This window comes from Gossypium hirsutum, chromosome A05, assembly GCF_007990345.1.
Source record: "Gossypium hirsutum isolate 1008001.06 chromosome A05, Gossypium_hirsutum_v2.1, whole genome shotgun sequence".
Lineage (NCBI taxonomy): Eukaryota > Viridiplantae > Streptophyta > Magnoliopsida > Malvales > Malvaceae > Gossypium > Gossypium hirsutum.
The window spans coordinates 21,918,598-21,927,913 of record NC_053428.1 but is presented as its reverse complement, the minus strand read 5'-3'; the positions used below and the strand labels follow the sequence as shown (position 1 = coordinate 21,927,913).

The window sequence follows — 9,316 nt, the reverse complement described above, 5'->3', positions numbered from 1 at the left end:
TCATCTGCCATTGACCTTCAACTCTTATAATCTGCTGGATCCTCCTAAGCACAGTGATTCCTAAGTCGGCCATCGCATTATCTTGCAAAACTCTAACCACTTCTAGATTATCTATCTGAATTATGGCCCTTCTTATTCCTTTGCTGGGTAAAACAAGAAAGCCATTTAAAATGCCATATAATTTAATCTCAAAAGCTGTACATCTTCTCAAATAGTGATTAAATCTCAAGATCCAATTCCCATATTAATCTCACAACATACCACCAATCTAAGCATCCCCATTACCTCTTACCATTACTCCATCAATGGATAAATGCATCCACGTTCGTGAAATCTTGACAATCTCATTAGCTATTATTAATTATACATTGGAATATAAATAAATTCATATTCTTCCAAATTCGTTAAACAAGAAAACCATAAAAAAGTAACCTCTCTACTAGATAACCTCACATGACAACCAAGATCAAATTTAATTCACCAAACCACTAATTTTTAATTTAATTAACTTAATAGGTTGTTTAATCGGTTTTGAATCATCACTTCTTTTAACTAGATATTTTATGCATTGTGTTTTTAAATATAAACTTGACAGTTACGCTTTTAGACTCCAAGTCACGGTCAAATTTCCCGTTATTTGAAGATATGCAGTTTTCCATATACATGATAATCCTTTTTTTGAATTATACAAAAAAAATTGATGGATTAATATTCTTGTTATGTAAAGTTTGATATTTTTATATAATCCTCCTATCAATTTTTGTTTGTTTGTTTGTTTGCAATGTACGCGTTAATTTTAAAAAAGTGAGGAGCGGTCATGGGCCCTTTCGACTCTGCTTCTTCGACGTAGCCAATGGTGCAGATTTGTTACACCTTCTATCATGTAATCGATATCGCTTGGCGAAAAGAAATAGCGACAGATCATTCCTCACTCACTCTGTCTCTTTCTCATTTTAGATTCCTTCTTCACCTTCCTTGTCTGCATTACTTCTCAGTTTCACCTTTCTTTCTTTGCCTTTTCCTTCCCCTTAAAACCCAAAAGGAGAGCATTTTCACGTACTGATCCTTTTGACCAATGCTCTTCTTCTCTACCACACACTCAAAATCCAAACTAAATGAAACGAGACAAAATCTAGAGACCTCACAAACCTTTATCTCTTATTCATCGACCACTCCGAACTCTGAAGCAATAAAGTTTGTCTTGAAAAGAGCTCAAGCAAACCATGGAGAAGAGTTTAGCTTCGAGGAAAACCAAGGAAGAAGGGTTGCTTTCCTGCTGGGGTCGGCTCAAGCAGAAGCTCCCATGCACGAAAAGAAAAATAAAAGCTTTGGGCAATAGCATAACGGCAGCTTTCATGCCAAGGAAACCAAGACCAGTTGGTGGGTTTAGGTACGACCCTTTAAGTTATGCTCATAACTTCGACGACTGCAATGGAGATGATTATCTTCAGGGTTCTTTATATCGTGGGTTCTCCTCCAGATATGCCGCTCCTTTATCAAGATCAGTTGCTCACAAGTGAAGTGACTTTTTGGGTCGTTAAAATGTATATAGATAATATATAGACATCATATGTATACTATTACATTTTTCTTTTCCTTTTATTTCCACTTATGCTTCAGTTTTATTCTATATTGTGATTTGTAAGTTCATTATATGCAGAGAAGAAAATGATATAAAATGACTATATTTAAAACATTTAAACAAATACTATTTTTTTCTTTTTCATCTAGAGAATGTGCTAATTATGAAAATGTAGAGTTCTTGAAGCCTAAATTATTTGATGTTGAAGTGAAATGAATCTAAAAAACTGGACAACCATCTACAACTATGCCTTTTGCGGTTGGACAAGAAGCTATAGATCGCAGTGCTCGCCATCACTTCCCCACCGAGATATGCTAATTCCGTGCATTGTCAATGTGAAGTATAAGAGCACTCCCATGAAAGCCAACCCAGCATCAAGTGCTGCAGAGAGAACATAATTGTATCTCTGCCACCAACCTTTTCGGTACTTGAAAACATAGTAATTGAAGATGAATCCAATTATAAGCCAGCAATTGAAGTTCAATGATGTGGCTGGTGGCATCGCAGCTGTTGCTCCCAAGAGCACTGGAAGATTGGTCAGTGGGATCCATTTCTGGTTAGGGAAAGCTTTGTGGAATAGCCATACCACTACAGGCCCCAAGGCACCTCCAAGAAAGAACCAGTTGAGAGCAGAGTAGTTCCCGAGGGGACTGAAGATCCTTTTCGGTCCAACCAGACCCCAGATAACCGATGCATCGAAGAAGACTCGGTCACAGGGACATGTCCATGGACTGTTGGGAGGAAGTAGGTGATCCTGGCATACGTTCTCAACTGTGGTCAGCAGCCACCATGCCACTGCAAGGTTCACTGTTCCAGCTATCACAGTCCCAATGCTCTTTTAATACAACACAAATTATGAAGAAAATAGAATTAGCAAATATACCCTATACAAAAGGTCCTGTTCTATTCTTAGATATATTTATCTTTTAAATTGTCAAAATCATGTCTATCAGCAATTATTACCTGCTACACTCAATTAATTGTCAACGTTTTGTCTTTTGCAAATGTCTTTATTTCCTTTAAACATTCGATTTCTTTATGGGACATACCTGGACTACAAACATCGATCTTGGTGGAATCTTCATGTAATGGCCGAGCTTGAAATCGTTAAGAAAGGAAACTGCCTGTGCCATGCTTATATATCCGTAGGTTTTGAAGCAAACATTGGCTATTGGTTTTCCTGGTAAAATGTAACCCATGATGTACTCAGTGATGATATTCAGTCCTGGTGACTAGCAACAGAAGGGCCGCACTCAGCAAATGCAGATCATCAAGATACAAAAGTTATTCAGGTAAATCATGCAATAACTCAGAACTATACGATTTTCTAGTACTTCAATTAACATGCTATGGGCTATGTTACTCATACTCAGAATATTGAAGGTCGGATATAGGTATGTATTTTTTGACATTGATATCCTCAAAATTTTTAAAGCCTCTTCTTATATATTTGAAGGACCATAAGGAATGTGTCGGATATGAGTACTTCAATGAAGAAGAGTTACGTACAAAAGTGAGAGCTTACCTGATTTGTAGTGGCAGTTATGATGCTAACAGGAAGAGTGAAAGCTAAAGCAATGGCAGCTGCAAAGATAAGACCCCACCAAGGCATTTGGATGTCACGTTTCATAAAAACACATAACGCAAGAGAAAGCAGCAATGTCAACCCGAGCAACAGGTAAAACCACCAGTTCGGTATGCTCTTATACTTCTTCATTAACCTTGTATGAATATCTTCTTTTCCCTTGAAAGAAGCTTTCAGTTGTGCATGTATCTCCCTGTTCCAAACATTCAACACAAAGTTTTGCGTTAAAAGACGGCCAATCCAAAAAGTCGGGTGTGAAGCTATAAGATTAAAAGCTTTCGGTCGCTTACTTTCCATTAAACACAGCTACGTGTGAAAGAGTAGATATAATGGCAGCAAATCCAATGCCATAAGTGAGAGAAAAGAAGACGCTCAAGTTTACAAGTCCCTGCTGCTCATATGCCGGCATATCGATTTCGAAATTCTGGTTTACAATGCCTGATACGTTGTATGGTTCCCCCTTGTGATTAAACAAATGTGACGAGAAAATAGGGAAGTTGCGAGCTTGGTAAAGGTCAAGTCCCCAGCAGGCAGTTGGAAGTACGACATACAAGAATAACGCGAAGCCTACAAAGATATTAACAATTGCGAAGAAAGGGGTCACCAGAGCGCTGCCGAGGAAGGAAGCAATGACCGACCAGTCGACTGCAAACGATCCGATGCCGATCCCTTGCATTCCCGATCCGATCTGCTGGGCTGTTACGGACTTGGGAAATGCCCAGCACACCCAAGAAATGGCTGACAATGTGGGGAATAAGTAGCCTGGAAACACGTACCAGGAGAAGCTGCAAATAAGTGCAATCTAGAAGAATTTCCCTCGGGACATGCGGCTATTTTCTTTCTCGTGCATGGCCCTGAAGAATTTATGAGCTTTTTCATTGACTTCAAGCATTGACAAGGAAAAACAAGCTATTGCAAAGCCATGATATTCTATACAATCAAAAGTTCTTTTGAAAATTTTTGACTGACTTAGATTTTTTTAATAAAATAATAATCACTATTAATGCAAATAATGATATAAACACATATAGTTGGCAAGCGTGTTTAGTTGAAAAAAAAAGAAAGAGAAAAGAGTGTGCAGTAAAATGAAAAAAAATATAAAATTTAAATTAACTTACTAGGAGAAAAACATGAAAAGAAAGAAAATAATAGAGATCCATGTTCATCTTAATGATGAAGAGAAAATAAGAGAAAAGTTACATTAATTCAAAATGATGTATTTTTAAAATGCTGATTTTTTCTCGCATTTTTAACTCGAAAAAAAATCTTTTTCTTCCGAGCATTTTGATGAATTTTTTTCTTTTCTTCCAATTTTTCATCACTTTAATTTTCTGCTAAATGGTAGACCTAACACTTATAATTAATTGAAATTGAAATAATGAACCATGAAATTCAAACTCTATTTTGGGTTAAAAGAGAGAGAGAGAAACTCTAAAAGATAAGATGATTACACAGAGCAAACTCTATCAAGTGCATGTGTTACTCCTAGTAGCCATAAAGTTCAATTTAATTTTACACAGGGTAAAGTCTAAAAATTCAGTACGCCACTACGATGAAGAGGCATACCACAAAGCACCAAAACGACACCGTTACCTGAAAAGAGAAACCTGAACCAGGCTACTTGGCCACCACATTTCCGCAGGTTCCACCACGAACCTCCTCATAATCCCCGCCCATCCATACCCCAAAACCTGCCCATATGTTTTCAATTTTAGACTTGGAAAAAAGTAAAACAAAAGAGGAGTTCCAAGAACAACGTATTATCTTCGAAAGAACAGGGATTTAAACCTGTGTGGTGATGACTAAAATCCAACTAGCTAAGAAACCGATCTTCCTATGATAAAAAGCCCGGATAATATCCACGATTCTGATAGCATAAGCCGTGCCGCCACCAAACGCAGCCCCAGCATTAGCAAAAATAGAGATCAACACATGTTCTTTGACGTTAAACGGACCAGGGTTCAGCGTAAACTCCTTGTTTACCACGGGGATCTTAAACTTGGTGGTTGGTAGCACTCTCGCCATAAATTTTCCCACAGGGAGCGACGCCACCTGTATGGATATCATGGTAACCTGGAGTGGCTCTGACCGGTAACTGAAAAATGTATTAAGGAAAGAAAGGAGAACACAAGAGAAGAGTCCGATGAACCACATTCGGAATGTCCAAACGGGGAGTGTCGTGTCGTCGTCATTGGAAACTGTAAGACGTACTTCTTCGATGGGGGAAACATCGTCGTTATCGGCCGCCGAAACGACGAGGACGTCGCCGACGCTGGCCGAATGTATTTCGAGAGACGACATCGAGAGTGTGGGGAGACTTTTTTATTTTTGTTCTTTAAAAATATTTTTCTTCTATTTTTTTGGGGGTTTGTTAGTGAGAGAAAGATAAAAAGCGGGTGATATTCTTAACGGCGGGGGGGAATTTTTCGGATTGGTAATGGGATCTCTGAAGCCATTTTTCACATGTGAATGGTTTCGCAGACTCTATGGGATTCTTTTACTTGAATCCATTATCCATCCCTTGAATACTGCATTAAGCAGCGACCAACAAGCTTTATAATGGCTTTGAAAATCTTTAACAAATGCATGTGGACGGTTTCTTGATCCAAAGGATAATATTTACCTGTGACAATTAATTACAAACGGTTTTTTTTAATTAAATTCATTCAAATTTTAGTTTAAAGCAATCATTTTCTATATAAAATTTTTTAATTAATCTGATCTAGTATATCATATATAGTAAAATACACAAACATTTGTAAGAAATGCTGATTTTTATATCATTTATCAATTTTTATTTTTATTTCAATTGTTCACGCTGATTTAATGTATAAAATATGTGAATCCTATATCAAGATACGTATATCTGTATTGGTGCAACTAAATTTAAAAAAAATTTTAATTAGGAAAAATATAATCACGGAATAATAAAAAATAATGTTATTCTCTTTTGGATATTTTCAGAAACATTGCTTTTTTTGCAAAAACAAAAAAGGTATTTTTGTTATTTTGGATAATAAAATCTCCATTTTAATTATTAACTTCCTAAAATACACAAATAAATGCCCAACAGGTCAGCTATGTAGGAAAAGCAGTTAATGTTGTGTAAAAAAATTTAAGTATTAAAGTGGAAAGATGAGGTATGCTTTAGGGATAAATTTATTTATTAAGCTCTCTTTTTAAAAAAAAAATTCAAATTCACTAAAGAAACTCCACTTTAGGTATTTAACTAGTTTATATTGTTGTGTAATATTAAATTGTTATTTTTTAAAAAAATAAATAGATTTTCACCAAAAAAAATAGATAAAAAAATTACCGCATATATTATATGCCTAAAAAAATGTTTCGACATTTTATAATTTATCCGTGAGATACATAGATTCACCTTGTCTATTTTTCTGTTGTTATTTCTAAAATAATATTGAGATTAAAAAACTTCATTGTATATTGTAATTTAAAAAATGGATAAAACGGTGATTATACTTTGATATAATAAATTTTTGGAAATGTAAAAAATTAGCGAAATATACAGACTTTTTTATTTAAAAAGAAGATGAAACAATATATGGAGTAGTTTACTTACCGAAAATTTAAAAATTCTTTTTACCATTTGATATTAATATCTAATTTTTCAAGTAAACTTTTACAAAATGGTATATTTTTTTAAAATTTCGTTAACTTGGTTTATTAATAAGATATTGTAAAACAGATTGCAAAAAGTAAAAACAATTATAAAAATACGGGAAAATAAGAAAAATAAAAACCCTAAAAAAAATTAGTAGAGAAATCAAAGCTTGTTCTCTTTTCCCACCAAATCGATTACAGTAAATAAAAAAGATAATTTTAATGTTATAATTATTGGGAGAAGATTTCATTGATGTAGACTCACAAGCATCAAACTTGAGAATATAAAAGTTAGTATGGATTTTATTAAAAAAACATTTAATAACAAATTGGATAAGTTTAAAATTACGACATAGATTGTAGCTTAAAATATAAGAATACATAAATAATTTTATATTAATAATTTATGAAAAATGAATTAATCATTATAAATTTAAGTAAAATATTGTGACGCGTGGCCTTCAATTAGTCTGAACCAAGTAAACCAAACCATCAAGCTAGATCGAGAGCCTATCAATTATAAAAATACTGATCAAGGTATAAAGGAAAGATGCATAAAATGTGAAAGGTAATTAAGTTAAACGTTTGGAAACATAAATCTCCATATGCAGGTACAATAACAATTAAAGTTAACAAAATAGAGTATCCTTCTCATCATCTTTAAGATCTAGCCTGGAAAACTAAAACCAAAATTATTTTTATATCATTGAAGTATGTAAAAATCCAATAAATTTATGATTAGATGTCGTAATTTGCCTACAAATGTAGGGCCATTTTGAAGGTGTATGGCATTGATGAATCCTCAAATAGAGATAATGTACTTCTTTGAAGTGGAAGATGAGCTTGCTACACAATATTTATGTTCAGTTATTTAATTTTAATATATATATATACACATATATTCAATAACTGAGTTATAAATAATATTATTAAATCAACCAAAAAATTCTTTATATACTAAATTGGGTAAAAAAAGTTTATATATTAAAGTGGAAAATTAAATTGGTTAAATTAAAGTCTTATTATATTACATTTTTATAAACTCATGGTACAAGATGATTTCATATTATTATTTATTCCAAGACTTATGTTACAGTTCTATAAACTTGCAAGGCACAAGATAAATTTGTTCTAGATTGATAAGAAAACTTCGGTGTATAATTGTTAATATTGGTATGTTATAATAATATGACTTATTAGTTTATGAATATTTGCTGATTTTTATCCGTATATGTATAATCTATAAACATAAATGAATAATTATGAGAAACGTTTAATATATTTTTATTAATAAACATAATTAACTCGTGTATCGTACAAATAAAAAATTAATTAGAATTATGTTTGTGAATATGAGTTCAAATTTTTTTATTTGGACAATCTTATTATTGAGTTAAGACTTTATTGATATATAAATTTAAATATAAATTTTTTTGCTAATTAAATCCTATTTTTATATGGAATCTAGGTTTTCGTTAAAATCCTAAGCTTAAATTCTAATTTCAAGTCTCCCTTTATATAAAATATGGGTAAATTTTTTTGAATTTATTTTAATTTTAATTTTATTATGTATAAATCTTATTTATTCTTATTTAAAACTAAAGATATTTTGATTATACAATTTTAAATTTATTTTGATTTAAATTTGTAAAGATCATTCTAAATTAAATATAAAAATATTCCTTGATTTTATTTGTAACCTGAAAAAGAATTCTAGCTGTCGAACATTATTTTTGGATTGCAAATGGAGATAGATTTCTATTTGATAACAAATATAATTTTAATTTGTACATTCATTGGGATTGGAGTTGGCAAGATATACCAATCACATGCCAAGAATAGCTACTAAAATTACTCTGTATTTTTTGCTTTTAATTATTTATGACAAAATTATCAATAAAAAACGCACTTATCATACCCTAGGAAATGTTATAAAAATCACATGATGCCGCTCATGCCCGAAAGTCCTTTGTTTAAATACCTTTTTTAGCTATTCTCATCATTCTTTTAGAGAAATTTAAATTTTATTTTTCAAAGCATTTTAGATTTTTAGTAGAATTTTTTTGTAATCTCATTTTCTTTTTAGCATTTACTTGTAAACACGTTGTTAGTTTGTAATCAAATTTAGTGGTCTCCTTAAATAAAACGCATAATGTAGCTTTCTAACTTTATAAAAAAATAGAATTTCATTTATTATTTTTGTTTATTTTGACACTTAAATTTATATTTTTTGTCAAATTCCCTAAAAATGTATGGAAAAGTTAGTGCTTGTTAATTTTATTGGCGTGACATATATGTAAATTGTCATATGTATACCATGTTAGAAATTAATTTTTTAAAATTAAAAAATATATTTTATAAATTTATAGTAAATTTAATAAATTTTAATTTTTAAAAATTTAAAAATTAATTAATTGTTGATGTGTCACGCCATCAATGTTAAGAAACATTTGCTCTTCCATCTATTTTGGAGTATTTTGACAACTATAAATTCAAGGGCTAAAAGAGATGAAAAATTAAGTGAA

The 9,316-nt window shown here is 32.1% G+C and overlaps 1 long non-coding RNA gene and 1 pseudogene across 1 annotated transcript; one reads left to right on the top strand and one right to left on the bottom strand.

Moving 5' to 3' along the window:
- Positions 1–1,669: 1,669 nt before the first annotated feature.
- Positions 1,670–5,698, bottom strand: LOC121229478 (oligopeptide transporter 2-like; annotated as a pseudogene).
- LOC121229479 (uncharacterized) lies at positions 2,241–4,124 on the top strand. Its single transcript, XR_005927244.1, has 2 exons — positions 2,241–2,874; positions 3,039–4,124. It is a non-coding gene; the product is annotated as an uncharacterized lncRNA (long non-coding RNA).
- Positions 5,699–9,316: the final 3,618 nt, after the last annotated feature.